General features: G+C 42.2%; 1 protein-coding gene across 2 annotated transcripts in view; it reads right to left on the bottom strand.

Annotated features, from left to right (window-relative positions):
* Positions 1–18,105, bottom strand: part of FAM222B (family with sequence similarity 222 member B) — a 210,998-nt gene extending 192,893 nt beyond the window's left edge. The window contains exon 1 of one of the 2 annotated variants that reach the window (XM_086955143.1): positions 17,913–18,105. The gene's annotated coding sequence lies outside the window, so the exon portion shown is untranslated. The remainder of the gene's footprint in view (positions 1–17,912) is intronic. The other variant, XM_086955142.1, reaches the window with a different exon arrangement.
* Between the last annotated feature and the right edge of the window lie 6,161 nt (positions 18,106–24,266).

The following is a 24,266-nucleotide window of genomic DNA, read 5'->3' as shown; positions in this document are numbered from 1 at the left end:
GAGATTAGAAGGCATGCACATGGTATTTCCCCTGTGAAAATGTTATTTAGTTTCATATGTGTACACCTCTAGAGCTCCGTCACTGGTAGTTAGAAATATCACTATATTTAAAAAAACAATTACGAGGACGGCGCTGAATCTCAAGTTCATCTAAGGTACTAGTTATGACATTCTCTGTATTGCTAAAAATGCCCTTCCAACACTCTCAGGCATTTGCGAGGGACTTCACCCAGAAATAAGACACAGGCATAAGGACGGGTAAAGGAAATTGTTAGAATTAACACGCATCTATCTGGCAAGAGACCTCGAAACAATGAAAGCAAGCGCCCCCATGAACAGTCAGCTACAGAGAAACACCAAGCCTTCAGATACCTGACAAAACCCAAGGCAACCCGCCAAACAGGTAAGACATAGCTACAGAATATAGCTTAAGTAATTTATTGGAAAATGTAGTTTATTACTGCCATTTGCTTTCATAATAAAACAGACATTTTATTCCAGCGCATCACACAGTCTATTCAGAACAAGCATTTGCAATGCAACGGTCTCGCATTTGTTAATATTAGAGCTACTGGAGGTGTAAATTATAATGTTTTTTACTTTTGATTTTTGTTTCAACCACATCAATACAATGTACCAAGGACAACACCGGGGAATGACTAGAACACAGTCAGGTCATACAATGGAGCAAACACAACTCTAGGCAATGCACAGAACACAAACTACAAAACAGTAGAACAATGCAGACTGTCCAGTGTCCGCCTCATCCATCAGTTCAGTCACTCATCATTGGCATAGCTACTCATCCACTTATCCAAACGCTTGATCCTGTAGCCTTCCACCCATACATCTATTCAGCTGTATACCCAACCACCCTTCCATGTACCACCGAGCAACATAAAATATGTTTTATGCATCAATCCATTCTCCTTCCTTTCATACCAGTATTGAACCACTCAGCAGCCAAGTAAGTATGTATCTGTCTGCATGCTTTCTCGCTCATCTGCAACACAAGATAGTTTCCAGGCCGCATGCTCGGAGCCTTCTGAGATGTCCTTATGCATGTATACTACAATCACTAGCATCCCTTGCCTAAGCACGCTTTATGCCCAAGCCCAACTGCATGGTATCTTTGTGTCTTCCCATCATGGTTATTGAAAAGGTTTGGGCTGCCTCAGACTTGGGGAGCTGCGCTCTGTGTGACCCGAGAGGCAACGCGCGCTTCAGTGCCTGCTAAAAAGCCTCAGATGAGCCTGGATGACCCGCAGAGAGATGGGGAGCGCTCTGACAGCTTAGTGCAGCTGGCCATCCGGGTAACGGGTGAGGGGGTAAAACAGAAAATAAAGAAAATAAAGAATGAAAATAAAGAGGACATAAAAGTGGTGCGGCGCACTGGACATTGCAAAGGGGGTCATTTGTCTGAGCTTGACACGAGAGATGGGGTGCAGGACTTCTTGACGTACTCCGTAGTGTGATCACCACGCTCCACACTGAGGCGCGCCATGTGGTCTATGCACATTGCACTTGCCTTTTCCTGAGCTAAGGTGTGGTCTGAGTACACTGTACTGGTCCTTTCCAGAGCAGCACTGTGTGCTCTGTGAACACTGCTCTCGCCTCTTCCTAAGTTGCACAGAGTGGTCTATACGCATTTCACTGAGTGCTCACCGTGTGATCACTGCACTCGCCCCTGGTGGAGTCTGCACTGCGTGGTCATCCATAGGGTGTGTTGTGACTCAATGCACGGTACACCGCATGTGCATGGTGATGGTCTCTGGCATGGTATAGAAGAGCCTGCTCTGTTCGCTGCACACAGCTGGTGGTGCCAAGTCACTGTGCATCGTACAGGATACAAATCGGAGTCCTGCGCTTCCTCTGTGCACAGCCTTGGATGCGCTGTGACGTCTCGAAGTCCATTGATCACATACAATCTCCTGTGTGCACTGTCTGGCTGTGCTGTTTACATGGCCCAACTGGCTGCACGGTGTACGGAGAGAGCGGCCGGTCTGTCTCGGACTGGACGGTCGTGCTGTGCGCCCTCATACTCAGCTTGGACTCTGGACGCTGGATCAGCTGTCTGCACTGCACGCTGGATCTAGTGTGTTGTCTGTCTGACCGGAAGTAGTACTCCGTGTGCACTCAGCTATGGACTCAGGTCGCTGGCTGCAGAGTTAGGGGGCATGGTGCATGCCCTGGACTCTCTCGGACTGCGCAGTGCACAGGGTCTGGGCTGACCGAGCACACTCGGCTGAGGACCTGGGGCGCTGACTGCAGAGTTTGGGTGGCGCTGCGTGTGCCATGGTCATTATCGACTGGAAAGATTACTCCTTGTGTACAGCGTGATATGTGGCTTAACATGCTGCAGAGTTTAAAGGAGAGTGTCCTGTGGTATCTGTCGGATTCCAAAGTGCACTTGATGTGTGGTGTGCACACTCAGCCGTGTGTCGCGTGGTCTGCGTTTGCGGTATGTTAAAGTAACAAGGAGGGTCCATCAAATGCCTCCTTCCAGCAAGGAGAACGAGGCAACAAGGGGAGAAAACCGCACGGACAAAAAAAAAAAAAAAAAAAAAAAGGGGCGGGAACAGCTACCGAATCCCTCCCCTCCAGGACTCCGTGACCTGCCTCGTGGGTGCCATAGTAACGTTTCTGGAAATCGGTTTGCGACACCAGAAGTCAGGTCACGGAGTCCTGAAAAGGAGGGATCACAGCCGGACAAATCATCCGGACAGGGGCATTGTCCAATGGCAAGCCTCCGTTTCGTGAGGCCGGCCAATGGCAGAAGGGGCATGGTTTCATGCCCCTTCTTGTTTACAAGAACTCTTGCCTGCAGCAGCGCATGAGCAGCGCATGCGCTGCATCGCAGGCTTCGACCTAATAAAGGGCTTACTTAGATTTATTGTTAAACGGCCAACAATTCTCAATAATTAGATGGTTTTTGCAGGCTAGTGTCCAGCATACAGAAGTATTTGAGGTAGGTCTTAGGAGGCCAAAACAACCAAAGAGAACGAGCAATAAACTGATTTTCCGAATTGGAATGTCTATAATATGGCAATGTAAAAAAAAAAAAAAAGAAAGAAAGAAATTGGCGAAAAACACTGGCCAGGCCTTGCCAAGTCGTTACAGTTCTTTCATTACTGCAAGAACCCCGTACAACAGAGTTGGCACCGAAGTGCACACTTCAAACTGCCTCATAAAACAGGGGATTTGTGCTGCCTCCAGCCCTATTTACCCTGTTCGTGATAGACCTCACAGATTCCCTTAACAAATAAAATCAGATCCACTAAAGTTAGCTCAAATTCACCTACCTATAGTAAAATAAGTGAATAACCCCTTTATGGTAATAAAAACCCTGATTAGCGTACAAAGATTAGTAGATTAACCTGGAGCCCACTTCATCAACAAAAACCTGGAAACGAATCTAGAATAATCCCAAACTGTAGAAAAGCAAGGAAGAGCCTGGTTCATCAACAATGAAAATGTTAAAAATGTAAGATGTTACAAATACTTAGGCATCATGTTTGACCACCGCGGCTCCTTTTAGGAGCTAAAAGACTTCTTGAAAGCAAAGGCCCTATAATGTACCCATTTAAACTGCTTTACTCCAAATCACATGGTACTCCTCCCTTTGAACCACTTATGAAAATCTGTATAAGCAAGTTAGAACAAGCATTTGCAATGCAATAGGTCTCACATTAGGAAAGTGTGAGCTATTGGTCTTGTAAATGACAATTTTTTTTTATTTATGTGTTGGTTTTGAAAATAGCTAAATTAATGGCGTTATCATTTACAATGCCAATAGTTATAACTTTCGCAAATGTGACACCTATAGCATTTGTAATGCAACATGTTTTGTATTTACGTGACTTAGATGAATTGATATTACAAATAACGATGGCTTTTAATTTTTTGAAATAATACTTAAATAAAAGTGATTGTAATTTATAATGGCAATAGCTTAAACTTTTGTAAATAACTTTTGTGAAGATTATGTTCAGTGAATTTTATTGTGACGAAAATCCAAGAACAGAAGTGAAATATTAACATCTTTTTGTGACATTTGTAATAAAGCTTGAAACATTGAGAGAACATATTTGAACCAGGTGTTTTTGAATGGTTGCACAGATTGATGCTGTGATGGCGACAAGTGATGTTGGGGTAGCGCATAGTGATGTTGGGGTAGCGCATAGTGATGTTGGGGTAGCGCATAGTGATGTTGTGGGTGAAGCAGGGGAGGCCCCGAGTGATGCAGCGGAGGCCCCGAGTGATGCAGCGGAGGCCCCGAGTGATGCAGCGGAGGCGCATAATAATGCTGTGGTAGTGGTGCTGTGGTTTTCCAGCGTGGTGCTGTGGTCTTCCAGCGTGGTGCTGTGGTCTTCCAGCGTGGTGCTGTGGTCTTCCAGCGTGGTGCTGTGGTCTTCCAGCGTGGTGCTGTGGTCTTCCAGAGTGGTGCTGTGGTCTTCCAGAGTGGTGCTATGGTTGTGCTGAGTGATAATGTGGTGGTGCTGAGTGATAATGTGGTGGTGCTGAGTGATAATGTGGTGGTGCTGAGTGATAATGTGGTGGTGCTGAGTGATGCTGTGGTGGTGCTGAGTGATGCTGTGGTGGTGCTGAGTGATGCTGTGGTGGTGTTGTGTGGTGCTCTGGTGGTGCTGAGTGATAATGTGGTGGTGCTGAATGATGCTGTCGTGGTGCCGAGTGATGCTATGGTGGTGTTGTGTGGTGGTGTTGTGTGGTGCTGTGGTGGTGCTGAGTGATAATGTGGTGGTGCTGAATGATGCTGTGGTGGTGCAGAGTGATGCTGTGGTGGTGCTGAGCAGTGCTGTGGTGGTGCTGTGGTGGTGCCGAGTGGTGCTGTGGTGGTGCTGAGTGGTGCTGTGGTGTTGCAGAGTGGTGCTGCCGAGTGGTGCTGTGGTGGTGCCGAGTGATAATGTGGTGGCGCTGAGTGATGCTGGGGTGGCGCTGAGTGATGCTGGGGTGGTGGTGAGTGATAATGTGGTGGCGCGGAGTGATGCTGGGGTGATGCTGAGTGATGATGTGGTGGTGAGTGGTGGTGAGTGATGCTGTGGTGGTGCTGAGTGATACTGTGGTGGAGCTGTGTTGGTGCTGAGTGATGCTGAGTGATGCTGAGTGATGCTGAGTGGTGCTGTGGTGGTGCTGAGTGGTACTGGGGTAGCGCTGAGCGGTGCTGTGGTGGTGGTGGGGTGGTGCAATATCCAGTGCCACTTTTTATATCCCTTTGTGCTACACTGTACTTGGCTGCAAATTAAATGGGAAAGAGTTTGTTCGTTTCCTTACCTTCTCAAAAGGCAGTTTATTCCGAAAATGGAAAAGAAGTCCAGACAACTCAAAATGAGAGCCTTGTAAGAGAAGTAGTACAGAGGCAAAGGGATGTTTTTATTGTAACTAAAGTTGCAAACCAGAAGAGCACACTTAATAAATGCAATAAAAGCACATTCATTCTTAAAATGAACTACTGTGCAGCATATTTAGAACAATGTTAAACGAGTGATAAGAAAAAACACAACCAGGTAGGGATGAAAGCAATAGCCTTACCAGAAGTATGTCTCAAAAAGACAGCACAAAAACTCTTTGTACATACGCTGATTTTACTTTCTTAATTAGTGATAATGACGAGCATTCGCCTAAAGCACAATTCGTTGGCCCTGGGACAAGATCTATTGTGTTTTTGTAGAGAAATAAAGATTCAAAGGGCTTGAACATTGGCCTAATATCACACTCACTGGGCAACTTAACGAGCCCCTGCCTAATGGAAAAAAAAACACTTTCACACCGGCCCATTGTATCTCAGGTGTAAATATAGCATTCACCCAAATTGAGCCAAATTATACAATAAGAGAGTTACTTGATGAATTAAAGTCGCACACCTTTTATTGTACAGTAAATCAAATATGGACTTGTAAATCACAAATCAGTTCAGCAGGATCGGAAAGCGGGTGACACGGATCACACAAGGCGCGTGCAAATCGGAGCCAAGAAAGGGAAGCCTTTTTTAGTTCTTATGTTTTTGACGACTATACCCCTTTAAATAGACGTTGTAAATACCTCTACCATCTCTTGATTCATGACCTGCCATACCAAAGGCTCCGGAATGCTGTCTTTTCAGAATTAAACAGCAATCTTGATGGCGCAAAGCTAGTTTGTGGTTTGTAAACTACAGACGAGCTTCCCCCAGACACAAGCCACTGGTATGCACAAGCCGCATTCATGTGCAAATGGCTTCACAGGAACATTTTGTACTAGCACTGAGCGTGTGTGTAAGGGGCGGGGCTGTGGGGGGTGGATGCATGTTTGCATTATCCTAGAATGAGAAATGTGGGTTCTTTGAGAGAGAGAAACTGCCTGGCGACACCTCAACAGCCACGAGAACATTCCTTTGCTTTGTGAAACTGTAAAGTTTATGTTCCACTAACGCAGAGTGTGTCAAAACTTTTTAAGCACTTAAACCGTTGTGAATGCCGAGAAATGAAAATTGCGGAAGCAAATCTGCTAAAGTTTTGAGCGAAAACATTCTAAGCAAACAAGGGAAAATAATTATATGGGGGGGGGGGCGAGAAATGCGATACACGGCCTGGTAGCCGTGAAAGTGAAAATACAGCCGGCCGTGGGCATCAACAGCAGGGGTGAATAATTGGGGTGGGGGGGGGGGGGGGGGAGGAGAAATGCCTGAGGCCGAGCGCATGATGGGGGAAGCTTCAGATGACTGTGGGAGGGAGGCTGATGGCTTTGATGTAAACGTGCGTTCTGCCCGAGTGCACCACACTAACTGTAGGAAATCCGCGATGGGCTCAGACTTTGGTTTGCCCTCTATATCTCTCGCCAGCAATGCGCAGGGGCATTGGCAGGCGATACCTAAAAACTTTAAAAGTATAGACTGGCGCAATAACCAGTGGCAACCTGACAATCGCAAAAACCTACAGAAATGTTTTTTGATTACCACTAAACTCTTCCCAATGTCACGCCAGGCTGGAATGTAGGCTACAAAATCAGTCAATCAAAACAACTGGCATTTGTCAAATGACTGCAGAAAATGAAAGAAATTCCAACACCAAGTCACTAGGTTACTACACCTGGCTGGAAATATCCAACCCTACTAGGCTCCAAAACAAAATCCATGGGTTGTTACCATACACCTCATGAAACCTTCTGGGCTTAGAAGATCTGTGATTTGGAACAATAAATTACAACCTATTAAAAAATGGCAAACACAATGCCAAAAAAGAGTCCCTTTCATTGAAGACAGAATACACAAAAGCTGCTTATACCGCAGGGTTATCTGTGAAAGACCATTGCAGTCAGAGTAAAACTGAAATGTATGCTACATTGATTCAGTTTACTTCCAACAAAGGACAAATCTTTACCATAGAAGCCTAAAGACCATGGCTCCAGTTGCAGATTCTGCTGTTACAAACTATAATCAGTGTTACAATTTTTATACACATGCGCCAACTTCAGAGATTAAAGAATTTGCATATTTAAACCATTCTTTGACTGGAAGTACTTCAGAACTTGCCACCAAGTTGTGACTGCATGTCTAGATGACACCAATATTGCAGGTTTACTTAATTTCTTACAACACTGAAAAAGAAAATATCCACAACAGATATTCTACCAGAATGAATTCTGGATTCCCGCTGCGGATCCTGCAGTCAACATGTAGACTCAGCATCACATCTTTCATGCACATGCCCCGAATTTAGGATAAAGACAATTATTTTTCTTAAAGTACTTTATATCGATGAAAATTAGATCTTGCAGCCAATCTAGGACTGCACGCAGGGGTGGCTCTAACAAAGTTGAACTACAGATTTCCTAAATTTATTATTGTATAGATAAAAGAATCAATATACATTCCACCAGAACTAACTTTTATGCATTTAATTTATGCATGATTTTTAAAAAAGATTACAACATACGCATCAAGTCCTGAATGGGATGCTGGCCAGGCAGGAGTTCTCAGTACATGCTTGTGAGCCTTCTAAACTTCCATAGTCCTTTTATCAAATAGGTTGATGCGAGGAGAAAGCGATGAGTTGGGCTTCTTGTAAATGAGTAAGATAAAACCCTGACTCCTTTGAGGTGGGTAAATAGGTCTTAATTTGTTAATGAGGCCTTCACTAGACACATTTTTGATCTGCCACCTGATCTACATCAGCAAGTTCATGAATAATCAATTGACTGCTGGGGATTTTCTTTGATATGGATGGGAGTGGACCTCTGGTGGGATTCACAATGCATCTGAATGTCTTGCTCCGTTTTGACTGTGGTGCATGAAGGGGGTCAAGGGCAATGCTCTCTGCTGTCAACCAGTTGGAGGGTTGCTGATAACATGCATCAGAGCAGTCGAACTTGATGGTTTTTCCTCTGAAGTTTGATGGGAGAGCAGCAGGCTTGGCATTTTTTAAAAGGGTTCTTCTTCAATGATCCAGAGAGGAAGATGGTGCACTCAGCAATAGTGGGGGTATGGAACATCTCAGAAGGCAGAAGACTAGAAGGAGGTGTGAACCCATAGTCACAAACTGGTCCCTCACAATGCCTTGAAGCAAACTCACTGCTGCTCTTCTCTCCTAGAATGGAGCGACTTTTAGGAGATACAAGAAAATGAAAGGCTGGTTACCTGAAGAGAAATGCAGACTCAAGAATATAACTCAGATCCCTAGCACTACCTTCTGCAGTGACAAACTGGTGCCCCATTCATTGTTTGATGATAGGCGCGCCATCCTGTGATGAATTACCACTGCAGGCAAATACAGTGGCAACTTTATACGTTGATCCCTTGAATGTTCTGTTGCACTATGTCCATTCCTGTCAGATCGGGGTAGTATGTTCTACACCGCCATCTGTTATGCCAATTTCCCAAGTATCGATCATACCCCCATTGGTGAGGACCAAAGCTGGACAACCTTAGAAACGAAAACATACAACGAAGTTAAGAAATGGCTGCTGCCATTTAAAGGAAATTTAAGACATATTATTGAAAATGTCAGAGTGTGCATTCAGGCATTTTATTAGTTTATTGGCAGTTTTCTATCATGGAAAACACCCAGTGGTTGCAGAGTGCTTTAGAAGATTTAGCTATGAAGTTCCACAACACAGATTCCAGAACGATTAGATGGCATGCAGTCAAATTGTTATGGGCTGCTTCCAGTGGACTGGACAGCTGTTTCGAGAGAAGCTGGATGCAGTTTAGGAATTCCTAGAAGGGAGTTACCAGACTTCAGTCTCTATAGCACAAGGGATTGAATTATTCGATTGAAATCTGGTTCTGTGATACAAACAAACTGCTGTCTAGTCAAGTGTATCATACCTCATTAGCCACTGGGTGAGCATGTGCTTGAAAGTTATGGTTTATTTCCAGGAAGAAGCAGAAAGATTCGATGTACTCCAAAAAGAGTGTGTTACAGTTTAATAACATGAATATGTTTTGCCTTGTTTGGATTGAGATAGAGAAATAGGGGGAGAGAGTGGTAGAAACTCTCGAGTGGGTTAAGCTTAAAGGTGGAGGTGCAAAATCAAAGATTAAATGTCAAATAGAAATGGGGTCGCGCGTTCAACACAGTTGGGCCTTGTTAGCATAAAAGTGATATGAGATGGTAAGAATGACACAACGAGAACAGGAGTCTCCATGTATAGAATTAATTGTGTGGGAGAGAGATAACATAACTACTTTAGGTGGTTGTCTTTCTTAGAGACCATATTTAAAAAAATCATGAACCATGCTGAGACTACTATGTTGGGCCCAGGCAAATTTTGCCAGTCTTGGATAAGCTCCAAAGCCCCATAACTGAATTTATAGCATAAATGTACTTACAGCCCTACTGCAGGCACTTATTGTGGAATTACTTACTGTTGAATGTTTCCTTTTCAAAGGTTATCAGGGCCTTAGCAAATCTATTTAGTTAGAGAGGACTCATCTCAAAATTTACTTCTAACCAGCCGTTTGTGTATGTAGGTATACAGTATTTCTATAAATATAAGTCGGGTGTTGGTTATGATAGCTTTGTAAACAATGCAGTTGTTTAGAAAATGATGCGGCCCGGAAAGGGGAGCCAATTGAGTTCCATTAGAAAGTGTGTGCCTTGAACACATTTTTTCATGCCCTGGTTGGGATGTGCTCAGGTATGCTGAATGCCCATATGGGATGCTAGTGCGGAGTCTGGGAGGCAATGAAGCAGGGTATATCCAGGTGCAACAGTACCAGGGCTTGAACAGCAGTCGTAGAGTGTCTTTCCGGAAGCAATGGACTGATTTTCTTTAGAAGAGACAACTGGTTCCAGGCCACCTTTTTTTCTCCCACAATGCGCTCCTTGAGTTGGGAGGTTGATGTCCAGGGATATTCCAAGTAACTTAGCATTCAGTTAAAGCTGGTGTTAGAAGCCATCATGATTCATGTCATGAGCTAGGTTTGCATTGTATCTTGTTTAAAATTGCTGACAAATAAGATTTCTGTCTTGGTTGGATTGACCTTTTAGTAGACTATGGACATCTAGTTCTGGATGATGTGCAAGCAGTGATTGAGGCGTGAGATGCCTGAAGCAGAGGAGACTTTCAAGCAGACTTATGCATCATCGGCATATTGGGGGATCTTGATGCTGCGATCTGTGACTAAAACACCGAGCAGCCCCAGGAGGCAGTATGGAGCCCCAGTTACTCCACAAACGATAGGGAACTTTTGAGACCTGGGTGTGCCCATCAGAGGAAACTGTTTTCTGTTACTGACATAACCACATGGATGCTGCCCTGATCGTGGCATTTGCGTTTTTTGTGGCAAATATGGGATCAGACGAAATATTATAGAAAGTTTTACACAAAGTTAAATGAATATGTTGTGTATTGGCAATAAATAATTCCATAATTAAAGTCATACTTTGCAGATCAGTTTTTACAACTAGCTTTTGGTGCCTTCCGTTAATGTTTCATCATATTTCATCCAACTTGCAGATAATTTGTGGCTGGTCTTGCTGTACATGAAAATTGGACAACTCCCAGGGTCAACAGAAGGGTATCCCTAAAGAAAGATTTTGAAGGCACTGTGCTGTAGTAATTGAAACAGGTGAAAATACCTTGTTAAGTTGACCAAAACAAACTATATTAAAAACGAATATATGGATCTTTACCTGATTGGAGAAAAGGCCTTGTGTTAAGTTAAACCCTTGCGTGCGTTCGTCAGTCAACGGCCGTCGCGAGCACTACCTCCGTAGTGCTGCGAACGTCCGCTGCGGCCCCGCCCACTCCGCTTGTCACCCTGGTTAAGCAGTTAAAGTACTTATTAGAAAGACATGTGCCTGAAAATCAAAAGAATATTTACCTCTGTGTATTATACTAATGAAATTCAAGATTTTTAGTTTTTAAGTCTCGCCTACGCAGCGTGCATCCGCTGCTTAGGAGGGCCTTTAACTGTTGTTCTGCTCATTTTCAAGCACACACTTGTGCTTGTGACGGCATCCACCTTGCAGGAGCGAGCAGCGGCGTGCGTGCTAATTGGATGTTGCTCGCTCCTGCAAGGCGGATTCCGCCACTAGCATGCTTCAAAACAGTCATTAAGCAGGGCGCTGGCCGAGTCCCCCCATGCTTTCAATCGCATCGCAGCACTCGTGCTTTGGCTGTAAACATCTCAACCCACAGCACAAGTGCTGCGCTTGTCTGTATTTGCCACCCGACTTCCTTGTCTTAATTTGCTGGAAAGCGGCCCCATGGCTCATCAGAAAAATGCCAGAATGGGCTGATAGCATTGCATGTAAATCTTAGATACACATGCACGTAAACGTCTGAAAAAAATGCAGTTATGTCAGTGCATTTACCCTGCCTGCTGTTCACCCCATAGACCCTGCCTGCTCTCCAGCATCATCCTTCTTCCTTTTCCACCGCTAAATCTCAATGGCGCTGACCAAGGCATTCTGGGATTGATTTACTTTCTACCAAAGGCCATTACCAGAGGAAAACAGCATTTCCGTATGTTCTCCCCTGAGTCGGCTTTCCCCTCCCCTGGCTCCTATTATGCTCTCCAGTCCAGGGAAGGCGCTTCTACAGAATCATGCCGTCTCTTGTGCTGCTGAGCTCCATCTGGAACGTCAAATTTTGCTGCCATCTACGCCCATTGCTCCTTTCCAGTCTGCACTGATCTAGATTTCTTATGTGCTCCAAATGGGACCTGGGCTGAGGGAGCCCCACTCTTTGCTGTCTGATCTATGTGGGGGCACATGCTGTCCAACCTCTGCGAATAGAACTTACAGAATAGCACACAGTGCATGCGGTGTTTATTTATTTGCATGGCATACTCTGCAAAATAAATTGTCTCTAGGTGCCGAACTGAGAGGAGTGTACTAGCTTTATTAAAACATTTAGAATTATAGATAGGCAACTGTGAATTACAGGTATATTTTAAACATTGGTGTTCTGAGTGACATCACATAGACCACGAGAGGGAAGCTTGAGTTCTCTATGACGTCACTCAGAAACCCAGAGTGAAAAACAGACCTGTAATTCACTTTTTACTCATAAAAATATTATGTTATGTGTGGCTCCCAAATCATGTTCCCTTACTTTCAAGTACTACGCATGAGGCCGAGATTTATTGAGGGACCCATACATAGCTTGGCGTCTCCTCCCAGTCCAAAATAAACCAAGCATTTGCATAGCCAATAGGTCTCGCCTTTGGGACCTTATAAGTGTTTAGTTATCCAGCACAATATCCTTGGTGCAAGAACATCAAGTGTTGCATGGCTAAACACTTATAAGGTCCCAAAGGCGAGACCGATTGGCTATGCCAATGCTTGTTTATCTTGGCTATATATTTCGTGGATTGGATTTACTGTGTACTAAAAACAGTTTAATCATTTACTTTTATGCTCAAATGGTCTTAAACAAATTTCATTGCATGTGGGAAACATACTCCAGGTCTTCTGTGCACACAAACAAGCCACAAACACTGAGGCGTACGTTCCTGCAGAAGACTGTGAATAACTTTCATAAAAAGACACATGTAACAGTGCTGATCACTCAAGCAAGTAGTTCTATAGTGAAAATTAGAGATTCAAAAGTCCTATCTGGACATTTACAATGTATTGGATTTCTGTGACATGAATGAGAACATCCTGTGAGTGGAAAGATACTGCTCAAACACAAATATATCTGTTGAAATAGGTTAGCAATAACTATAGGGATTAACACGACCTGTGGATGAGCTTAACAACGAATGATGAATCTTAAAGAGGTTAGAAAAGTGTTCTCTTCTACATGAAGGTTTCCAACAACTTTTTGACCCAAGACAATGACGTTTTGTAAATCACACTGAGCTCACCTCCAATGACAACCCACACAACATGATTCAATTCACCCGGGCTGCTCTTTATAGTCAATGACCACATAATTCAAAGCATATCAAACAGAATCCATACCTCACACCACAAGGATAGTTTAAAAGTACTCTGAATGCCCAGTAGGTGCACAGCAGCTTCAATGTAAAATCGGGTTTGCTTTTCAAACAGCTACTGTTAAAAATGTGTGTCCTTAGATCACCTTTGACGACAAAACCCTGTGGAACAAATTCCTCTTTTAATCGACTTCTTCGATAGTGGGTCCAGATGAGCCACCGTTGCCAGCTGGAACGCCGCCTGGGAACCCTCCTGGCATGCCGCCGGGCATCCCACCAGCACCCTGGTACAGCTTGGTGATGATCGGGTTACACACCTTCTCCAACTCTTTCTGCTGATGCTCGAACTCCTCTTTCTCAGCAGTCCGATTCTTATCCAGCCAGGCAATTATTTTGTTGCATTTCTCCATAATCTTCTGTTTGTCCTTGTCACTGATTTTCCCTTGCAGCTTCTCGTCTTCCACCGTTGCCTTTGTCTTGAATGCATAGGATTCCAGAGAGTTTTCGGACGACACCTTGTTGCGCTGTTTTTCGTCCTCCGCTTTGTATTTCTCAGCCTCTTGGACCATTCGCTCAATGTCTTCCTTACTGAGGCGACCTTTGTCGCTTGTGATGGTAATCTTGTTCTCTTTTCCAGTGCTCTTATCCACAGCAGATACATTCAGGATACCGTTGGCATCAATGTCGAATGTGACCTCGATCGGAGGAACGCCTCGAGGAGCTGGCAGAATACCAGTCAACTCAAACTTTCCCAACAAGTTGTTATCTTTGGTCATGGCCCTCTCGCCTTCGTACACCTGAATCAGTACACCAGGTTGGATTTTCAGTGTAGGTGGTGAAGGTCTGCATCTGCTTGGTGTGGATGGTGGTGTTTCTTTTGATCAGCACGGTCATGATACCTCCAGCAGTCTCAACACCCAAGGACAATGGGGTGACATCGACCAACAACAGATCTTGAACATTTTCAGACTTGTGTCCAGAAAGGATGTCCGCCTGCACCATAAGCCAGAGCCTCGTCAGGAGTAATGCTCTTGTACAACTCTTAGCCATTGAAGAAATCCTAAAGCAACTTCTGGATCTTCGGAATTCGAGTGGACCCTCCAACCAGGACAATGTCATGAATCTGGCTCTTGTCGAGCTTGGCATCACGGAGGGACTTCTCAACGGGATCAATTACAAGATTACAAAACAAATTACAAGATTATTACAAAACAAATTATTACAAAGTGTGCCTTAGGGATTTGCTACTCAGTATCTTTATGCTTCCATTATCACCACCATATCTACAGGTAAGTTGACTGAACCAGAGAAACTGAGGTAAACGCAACAATCAAACATAGCCTCTCAAGTCACATCTGTAGTGCAGAGCACCAGCTTCTAACACTGCATTACAAAATGACTTATCTGATAAAAACTCATGGTATTCGTCTGCAGAGCTGTGTGATGCTGGAGCTAACTGGATCTTGGTCACTGAGAATTGAGACTTATTTGCATGTGAAATGTCCAACCAAGCAAGCACAAAGCTGACTTTTAAGCTGGAAGACAATATTTCTCAAAGCCCTTTTGCAAGTTTTTCAAAGCAAGTGATAAAAGCACATCACCTCAATTAGTCTGAAGTTAAGTGGCTGTAGACAAATTTGGACTCAAATGATTCAAACACGTACTTGCGTTTGGAACTAGCACATTTAACAATGTTCGAATTTAACTGCTTGGTGCAAAATTAACAGATTCCAAAACGTTTTGGTAGAAATACGCTGGTGTTTTTTTATTGAATACCATCATGCTTCATCCAGTTTGTAACTGCCCCCGAACATTAAGGTCCAAAAGAGTGCTGGTCAGGTTCTTTACTGCATTAAATATTAGCATCTCTGCACTCTTGTTGGTCATCCACACACCAAAAAGTCCATACAGTTCCATCTACAAGCTAGCCCTTGTTTTGCCATGCCTTACAAATAGCACCCACTCTATGTCAATGACGGTGGCAGCATGTCTAACAAATATCCCACTCTCACAAAGGTGGCACTAAGTCGAAACTTACTATCGGTCTTAACAATTTTGGACACCAAAAGATAGGGGGATGAGGTGGTCTAGTGAAGCTACAGTGGCACCTGCAGTCCAACCCCTACATGCAGATCCATGCAACCACCAGTGAAAGCTGAAATAACTTGATGGATGCAGGAAAATCGTTTGCATATAAAACCTTCGGTAAACAAAAAGAGTGAACCTTAACATTGAGAATAATGGTATTTATTTTAATCACACGACTGCTTCAAACCCAAACATTCACCCAAAGCCAAGTCACCTGAACACAAGCATTGTTCTCATGGAATACACTGTATAGTAAAAAAAAAAAAAGAGATGGCTGTGTACCAGCTCCTGCTAAACAAAGTGAAACTGCATCACCCACAAAGTGACTTGGGAACTGATGTTCATGCTATCATACTATCGCTGCTGAATGATGGCAATGCCCTGCAACCTCTTAACACTTCGCACTAGAGCTGGTCAAGGGAATTCTAGACACAGCAGCACATCTCTTTCGTGGTTTGAAAAAATATGACCACATCACGAACATTCTGATAGAACGCCACTTACTTCTCTTGCCGGTCCATACCATCTTTAAAACCAGTTGTATTATTTACAAAGCCATCATGTCTTTTGGTATTCTGCATAGTGCAAATAGGTAAAAATTGAAAATAACAGCCATTCGCCATGTTTTGCACCCAAGAACAGGAACACTATCTCCATATCCATAAAGAACACTCCAACCCTACTCTGGTGTTCAAAATGATATTTTCTTTTAGTTTCCTAGTAATACAAATCTCTATAAAGTCCAAGTGTTTTGTGTGGAGCATAACCGTAAAAGAAAACAAATATACCGGCTCCCATTGGCAGTAAGTGACCAGACAGGATAGCAAGATCTCCTCTCCTTCCGGAAAGCCTTGAAGACCTGGCTGTTCAGACAAGCATTTTCATAACCCTCTTCCCTCTATGTTCATGTTATTGCTGATCACAGCGCCAAGCAACCAACCGGTGTTAGTGCGCTCTAGAAATATTTTTATAACATAACATAACAAATGCGCCACCGTAAACATAAAACGCCGGGACTCCACAAAATAGGCTAGAACAATAAGCCAAACATGGAGATCAATAGAAGACAATCTAAGTGCTTAAGTTATATGCCGTGGCCAGAATCTGAAAGGTATTCGACTCAGAACAGCACAGAGGAATACATCATTGTGAGAGTGAAAAGCAGTCCATGATGTGAAATACTTCTTACAGCACCATTTACTCAAACATAGTGTCTACAACTGGGTGAACATTGTATTCTCTTCTTTATTTCTACTTACCATTGGCTGCCCACTTTATCTGCTTGTACCTTCTTGATTCTGTAACCACTATTGTCCCATTATTTACAATTCCTTCCCAATCCCATCTCAACTTTCTCTCACAACCTAGATCCAAGAACAACACTGTTCTCCCACCTCCATCCAAAATGCTTAAATACGTTAAAGCGGACTCCCTTTCACCGATCTGTCTCGATCCTTCTAGCTTATTCTGGCCAAAAAACACACAATTACCCGCGTCACTCGTGTTCAGCATCAAGCCTCTCTGCTCACACTCGTCCACGACCATATATATCCCAGCTATTCCTCCATCCACGGAATTCTAAATACACCCGACCACCTCATGTTTGACCTTTCAACATTGCCACCACTTCATTCTTATGCCACAACCTTACCTCAATTTATCCTGGCTTCACCTCCCCAAAACTGTTTTCTATCCTTAACCCTATTTCAATATTTACAGCGCCACCCTCCCTGGCCCATCTTGAAATCTCATACCTACATGCATCACTTCCAAGTTCTGCCCCAAGCCCATACTTCACCGACACACCGTGCGTGTCCCCACGGGTTTAACCAGTTGCCCCACAACACTATCCCACTTTATATAGTTATGAATGTAACTGCCTGATCCTAATTCATCTCGCACCACTGCACCTCAACCCATCCACCATTATGTGCCCATTCCACAACGATGTCTAACTAAGTCCTATGTCTTCCTTCCTATTCCACCCTGCAGTAACCCACGCCATCAGTCTCCTTTTAAGCTTGACCCTCCGCCTCAGGACAAATTCCACCGCCACCCAAGTCCTCTTTGATGACACAATCTTCATCCCTGAATCCTCCATTCTGCCAGAAAGCTCGACCTCAGACTCACTCCTCTCTGATCCCTAAGCCGCCCCTGCATCCATATGATGCAGGCGGAACATTATCCTAACATCCATCTCTTCCTCTGTTTTCTCCCTTCTACAATCTTTAAACCAATTCCTCCTCCCAAGCCCAATCTTGCTTCCATTTCCATCGCTTGATAAAGCCCCCCACCCCCTTATTGACCCATAATTGAAAAATCTCATCCCTGCCCCCACCCCACTACACATTGGCCGAAGCCTTTCACTTGTCTTTCTGCAACATCCATCATTGTTCCCATCCCAACACTGCCCACATCTTTTTAACACCGAACTCACTCTCGGAGCCTATCCGGGATTCCTCCCCTCTCCTCGCCACCTTTACGGGAGCCTGGCCTCGGTCGCCGCCATCTTCTCTCGCGCCGGCTCTGCTCTGTGTCTGCCTGAGGGGGCTGCGTGAGCCGACCACCATCCGGGGGACTGCGCGTGCGCGTCTGAGGCTACGATCCGGGACCCGTCGCCCCTGCGCACTGAGGCGATTCCACCGCGCGCAGGCCGCCTGCGCATGCAGCCAGCATCCGGATCCCTTACGCGTCTGCGCCATTCAACGAGCTCGGTTTACGCTATGTCTGTAGCCGGGGGATTTACCTTTACCACCTAGAGGGCTAAACGTATGCGTAATCGACTATTAGTTAAGTGTACGTCACGAATGCCTTATAAAGTAGTTATCTGTAATAATTCTGCATTGTTATGTTGTGCATAAAATGGGTAAGGAGAATATTAGCAGATTTGGATGAAGTTGTGCCTGATCTCAACATGGCTGCGACTCTCTTCACGTACTGTAGGAGCTCCGTGGTTTTACGACATGTGTCTTCTGCGTTGCCTGATTGAAGAAATAGCATATGCCCACCTTAAAACACGTGTATGCGAACAAGAGGCAACCAAAATGATATGTTCTATAATGAGAATAGCCTAAAGAAAATAGCCACACTTACACAAGACAAACGTACACACGCACTAATATATAGAGACAACCAAACTTTTAAACTCGTATCACTGATAGAATATCAACTCCCAAAATATCCCCATACACAAATATCGAGGCATAAATATCGATGTAAAAAATATCAACATTCAATATTTATAATGGTCAGTATAAAAATATAGGGAAAACAAATATCGATGTAAAGAATATAGATTTTCAAAATATCATTTTTTTTCTATAAAACCAAATAATGTTAAATATATTAAAAACATTAACTTAAAAAAACATTTTTGGATGTAATATACATTTTTACAAATATAAGAAATAGATTTAATAAAAAAAATTGAACATACATATATAAAATGTAATATATATATATATATATACATATGTATTAACTTTAAAAAAATAAATCAACTATTCATTAAAATGTATTTTACATTTTTTATAAATGTATAACGTACATATATATGTACATATATATATATATATACAAACAGCTATAAAACAAAATCTAATAAAAAATAGCATTATATTATAAATTAAAATATTTAATAGTCTTTAAACTTACATTTCGCACTCCATTGAGTGCAACATTAGGGAAAGTGTTGGATAGCAAAGGGGTAAAAATAACTATTCCCACTCCAGTGAGTGCAACAGTAGAGAAAATGTTGGTTAGTGAATGGGGAAAAAATACTATTCCTACTCCAGTGAGTGCAACAGTAGGGAAAGTGTTGGATAGCAGAGGGGTAAAACTTACTTTTCCTATTCCAGTGAGTGCAAAAAGTAGGGAAAAGGTTGGATAGCCGAGGGGTAAAAATTACTATTCCCACTCCAGTGAGTGCAACAGTAGGGAAAGTGTTGGATAGCGGAGGGGTAAAAATGACTATTGCGACTCCAGTGAGTGAAACATTAGGGAAAGTTTTGGATAGCGTAGGAGTAAAAATTACTATTCCCATTCCAGTGAGTGCAACAGGAGGGAAAGTGTTGGATAGCCTAGGGGTAAGGAAAGTGTTGGATAGCGGAGGGGTAAAAATTACTATTCCCACTTCAGTGAGTGAAACATTAGGGAAAGTGTTGGATAGCAGAGGAGTCAAAATTACTATTCCCACTCCAGCGAGTGCAACAGTAGGGAAAGTGTTGGATAGCAGAGGGGTAAAACTTACTTTTCCCATTCCAGTGAGTGCAACAGTAGGGAAAAGGTTGGATAGCCGAGGGGTAAAAATTACTATTCCCACTCCAGTGAGTGCAACAGTAGGGAAAGTGTTGGATAGCGAGGGGTAAAAATTACTATTCCGACTCCAGTGAGTGAAACATTAGGGAAAGTTTTGGATAGCGGAGGAGTAAAAATTACTATTCCCATTCCAGTGAGTGCAACAGGAGGGAAAGTGTTGGATAGCCTAGGGGTAAGGAAAGTGTTGGATAGCGGAGGGGTAAAAATTACTATTCCCACTTCAGTGAGTGAAACATTAGGGAAAGTGTTGGATAGCAGAGGAGTCAAAATTACTATTCCCACTCCAGCGAGTGCAACAGTAGGGAAAGTGTTGGATAGCAGAGGGGTAAAACTTACTTTTCCCATTCCAGTGAGTGCAACAGTAGGGAAAAGGTTGGATAGCCGAGGGGTAAAAATGACTATTCCCACTCCAGTGAGTGCAACAGTAGGGAAAGGGTTGGATAGTGGAGTGGTAAACTTAATATTCCCACTTCAGTGAGTGCAACAGTAGGGAAAATGTTGGATAGTGGAGGGGTAAAAACGACTATACCCACTCCAGTGATGCAACAGTAGGGTAAGTGTTGGATAGCGGAGAGGGAAAACTTACTATTCCCACTCCAGTGAGAGCAACAGTAGGGAAAGTGTTGGATAGCGGAGGGGTAAAAATTACTATTCCCACTCTAGTGAGTGCAACAGAAGGGAAAGTGTTGGATAGCGGAGGAGAAAAAATGACAATTCCCACGCTAAGGAGTGCAACAATAGGGAAAGTGTTGGATGGCGGAGGGGTAAAAATTACTATTCCCACTCCAGTGAGTGCAACAGTTGGGGAAGTGTTGGATAGCAGAGGGGTAAACATTTATATTCCCATTGGAGTCAGTTCAAATTTAAAAACAAACAAAATATCAAATACAACATGTAAGATTTAAAAAAACAAAAAAAGAAAACTTATATAACAAATTTACAAAAGATAGAAACATAATTTAATGTTAACAAATCTAACAAATACCTAGAAAGAATTTTATTAAATAAAAAAATAATTTGCAAACAAGTGACTATTTTAATAGAAATTATTTAGAATAAAAAACATTAATTATTACATAAATGTATTTTTTTTATATTCTGCCCTATAGCACCACACAATTCACTACAAACATCTAAATTAAAAAAAATGTACCTCCATTATTGACATAATTCATTTTCAATTCAAGAGCTATTATTAATTAAAAAACAAATTTAAACAGATACAAATTAATCTACCCCAAAAGTTACCCCAATAAAACCAAAACACAAACTTAAAATAAAAATAAAGAATTACCATAAATATTTATAAATTGTTGAATTAATATTAACGATCAACTGAATATTAATTAAACATAAATTACCTTTCACCCTGTACCCCGATAAACACAACCCACAACTAAAAATCATTACACAATTTCCATAACTAATTTTACATTAATAAATTAATATAAATTAAAAACAACGTATTTTAATTTTAAATAATTTACTTCCCACCCTTTACACTATAAACCCCACAACTCACATCTTAAATTAATTACACAATTACCATATTTACATTTTAATTAATTATTAGCATTAATTAACAAATAATTATTAATTCATTATAATAAATTACTTCCCACCCTATTCCCCTATAAACACCACCACACGCTCCTAAAAAAATAACACAATTAATTACCAATTAACTAATTAATAATAATTACCAACCAATTAATAATTAAGTAATAATAAATTAATTCTCATAATTAACACTATAAAATGTAAATTAAATAAATATTAATAAATAAAACATTATAATTAATTTATTATAATTAAATTACTTCCCACCCTATTCCAATATAAACCAACAACCAGCTACGGAACGAAAAAACACAAGTTTAATTAAAATAAAATTAATAACTACTAAAAATGTAACACATATTAAAAACAAAAGCAATACTTTTACAAAAAAAATAGTTCAACGACTTTTAAAATACATACTAAAATACATAACACTAATTAAAACATCGATATTTTAAACAACTATATTTTTGCAAACAATTTTAATGACTTTGATATTTTTAAAAACGATATTTCTTACCTCCAAGTCGATATTCTTGACCATGATATTCTTGCTGTTGATATTTCTGCGTCATGATATTTCCAACTCGATATTTGTGTATGTCGACATTTTAAACTCACTATTCTGTCTGTGCACCATTGGCAGAGTGAAGAAGCAGGGGCTCTAAGAAGGGGTGATAGAACAACAAAGCCCTGTTAACAAGTAAATGGTCTTTTAAAGACCTGTGAAGTACTCGGGTGCTGCTAAAATAAGACGGATGCCAGACCAGCCAGCCTACAGCAGCTCAAAAACCGTCTGTGTGCCCGGAAAGCTGTCTCAGCCCGGGCTGACACACATGACGGGGGGGGGCTGAAGCCTTTTGAGTCCAATGGGCATTGCGTGCCTGACTCTGATATATATATATATATTCACAGAAAAAAAACATAGGTTTCAGGAACGTTATAGGTTGAAATTAGCATTTAAAAAACCTTAGAAATTCACTGAAAAAACCATAGGTTTCAGGGACGTTATAGTGAGTTGGGCATTTCACTCTTACAAATCCAGAGAAATTCGGCCTTTATAGTTAGTAGAGCTAACTATAACTCGCGCCCCCGCAATGTACTGCTGATGACGTCACATATTACATCACTCATGACATGGTCAGTGACATCAGTGATGACATCACTGGTGACATCTCAAATGAAATCACAGATGACATCACTGATGACATCATCCAGTGAATGTGTGTTTCTATAAAGTTTAAATGTTTTATATATATGCCAAGGAGTATTGAAGAATGAGTGGGTGTATAAGTGTCTGGGTGGAGGATTTAATAGGTGTTTGACTGACTGTATCAGTGAGTGATTAATTGTGTCTTACTGAATGCAAGGGGTAGTGACTAAACTGTGTGAATGTCTGTATCTGTCTGTCTGTTGTTGTGTAAGCTGCTGCATGGGTTGGTGAGTAGCTACATGAGTGTCTAGATAGGTTATTTATTGGTTGCATGAGTATCTGTATGGGTGCCTCAGTGTTTGTGTGGGTGGGTGGGGATGTGTGATTTTCTGCATACATGTGTGAGTGGATGATTCACTGGGTGTATGGGTTCAATAGTGCATGTGGAAATAGCTGTATGGGTGGGTTAGTGTGTGTATGGGTGTGTTGGTGAGTGAATGGATGTCTCAGTGGTATATGTGTGAGTAACTACATATGTGAAAGGCAGTATATGTGAGTGCTGGAGTATATAAATGACTATATGTGAGATTGAGCGGTTGTGAGAGTGGCTGTGTAAATGAGTGTGTGCTTGTGTCAGTGATTGTATAAAAGTGTAAGTATATGTTAGTATCTGTATGAATAGGTTAGGTAGTGAATGTATAACTGTATAGGTGAGTAAATGGCGTCCTATTGATTCTTTACATGACTGGCTAGGTGTGTGAATAACTCTATGGATGAGTGGCAGTGTGTGATTGTATAGGTGTATGAGTGCATATGATAGTGCTGTATTTATGAGTGACTGCATATATGAGTGACTGTATGGGTGAATGAATGGATGTGTGTGTATACCTAGGAATCAGTCAGTGGGTATGTAGTAACTACTATTGGTTTGTCTATGGTTTCAAAAATAGTAGTCTGTATTTTAGAGTGGGTGTATCAAAGCTTATATTAGGGTGCGAGGAGGTGCATAAAATTATCACTTGGATGATGTCATCCATGATGTCATTTAAGATGTCATCCGTGATGTCACTGACCCTGTCATGAGTGATGTAATATGTGACGTCATCAGCAGTGCATTGCGGGGCGCGAGTTATAGTTAGCTCTACTAACTATAACAGCCAAATTTCTCTGGTTTTGTTCGAGTGAAATGTCCAACTAACTATAATGTCCCTGAAACCTATGTTTTTTTGTGAATTTCAAGGGTTTTTTAAATGATAATTTCTAATTATAATGTTCATTAAACCTCTGGTTTTTTCAGTAATTTAAAATTATCATCCCATTCTCAACCTGGTGAAAACTGCTGATATCGCCAGTTTTCCAGCGATAGTTTCCACAAAAAACATCGCCACAAATGAGAGCGACAATTAACGCTAATGCTATGCAGAGTAGGCGTTCCCGTCCAAAAATAACACGAAAACACCACTTCCCGATATCTTCAACGACCAGCCAAATCTGCGATGCAATCCAAAAAAAGGCAATATGCCGCGTTAGCAGTAAGAATTTAACATCTGCTTTTTACTGGTGTAAAGCAGGACGACTACCTACAGTATGAAAGAGAGCCCAGCCCAGAACAACATCTGAAGACCAACACATGTCATAGAGCTATTGATCATGCAGCTCCGACACCCAAGAAGGCCACAACACCCATCGCCACCACCCCAAGGTACTCCCCACCCCCGGACCGCCCTCCCCCCTACTACTACCGAGGCAGCGCAGAACAGG

This window comes from Lissotriton vulgaris, chromosome 2_1, assembly GCF_964263255.1.
Source record: "Lissotriton vulgaris chromosome 2_1, aLisVul1.2, whole genome shotgun sequence".
NCBI classification, from domain to species: domain Eukaryota; kingdom Metazoa; phylum Chordata; class Amphibia; order Caudata; family Salamandridae; genus Lissotriton; species Lissotriton vulgaris.
Note: the sequence above shows the minus strand (reverse complement) of the source record. Positions and strands in the feature narration are given on the sequence as shown.